This window comes from Odontesthes bonariensis, chromosome 17, assembly GCF_027942865.1.
Source record: "Odontesthes bonariensis isolate fOdoBon6 chromosome 17, fOdoBon6.hap1, whole genome shotgun sequence".
In the NCBI taxonomy this organism is placed as follows: Eukaryota; Metazoa; Chordata; class Actinopteri; order Atheriniformes; family Atherinopsidae; genus Odontesthes; species Odontesthes bonariensis.
Window position 1 is genome coordinate 35,282,060 of NC_134522.1, and position 1,067 is coordinate 35,283,126.

The following is a 1,067-nucleotide window of genomic DNA, read 5'->3' on the forward strand; positions in this document are numbered from 1 at the left end:
CCCATCAGCAAGATCTACCTGTTGGTTAAGGCCAACAACCAACATTGAACAAAGACTCATGACATGCGCACGTGCATCCATTTGCACCGCATTCATACACTGATTCTTGCACACCATCCATCCATCCATTATCTTCCGCTGGTCCGGGGATCGGGTCGCGGGGGCAGCAGCTTGAGCAAAGAGACCCAGACGTCCCTGTCCCCGGCCACTTCCTCCAGCTCTTCTGGGGGTACTCCGAGGCGTTCCCAGGCCAGCCGAGAAACATAGTCTCTCCAACGTGTCCTGGGTCTTCCCCGGGGCCTCTTCCCAGTGGGACGGGCCCGGAACACCTCACCGGGGAGAGGCAATATCATAGTCTATGAACTTCTACTGAGACTTGATTATTGCTAGTTGAAATTCTTGCACACATTATAGTATAATTGAAACAGTTAGAATTTAGAAATTGAGTTTATTGGTAATTGGCCCCATTGTAAATATGTTGTTACAGCACACGTGGTAGCTATAAGGGGCCGGATATGTTGGAGCCAATTTGGTCTCCTTATTTAATATTCTTAGTTTGGTTAAGATTTGCTGGCCTTGGGCCATTGACTTTTATTTTGACACAGCCTTTGGTCACCTGACCAGGTAAAGATGGCTGCCTCTCACTTGGTAGTCAGTCTCAGTTAGACAAAGATAAAGACAATGGAAAGTTGTAGTGATATAGTTTTTTACCGCTCTAACCACTCTAACCACTTTAAGCTTGAACATTTGAACTTGGAAAACATAAACTTTAGTTTACTTATTGGAATCCTTTATGTTGAGCCTTTATACTTGGATCATTTAGCTTTACTTTGGATAACAAACAATTTGGATTCCTTCACTGTGTGCCACTTGCTTGTCTGCCTGCCATTGCTCCCTTCTCCTTGCCTATCTGCCTGCCTGCCATTGCCCATCACCGCTTGCTTGCCTGCCATTGCCTGCCATTGCCTGCCATTGCCTCTCTCCCTCTGCCTGCCTGCTACTTACCTGCTTTCCTCCATCTTGAACATCTTCATCCATCTTGACCAAGGTATGAACAAAAGCTGTAC

General features: G+C 46.5%; 1 pseudogene; it reads left to right on the plus strand.

Moving 5' to 3' along the window:
- Window positions 1–329: 329 nt before the first annotated feature.
- On the plus strand, window positions 330–459 carry LOC142366959 (U4 spliceosomal RNA; annotated as a pseudogene).
- The last annotated feature ends 608 nt before the right edge of the window (window positions 460–1,067 follow it).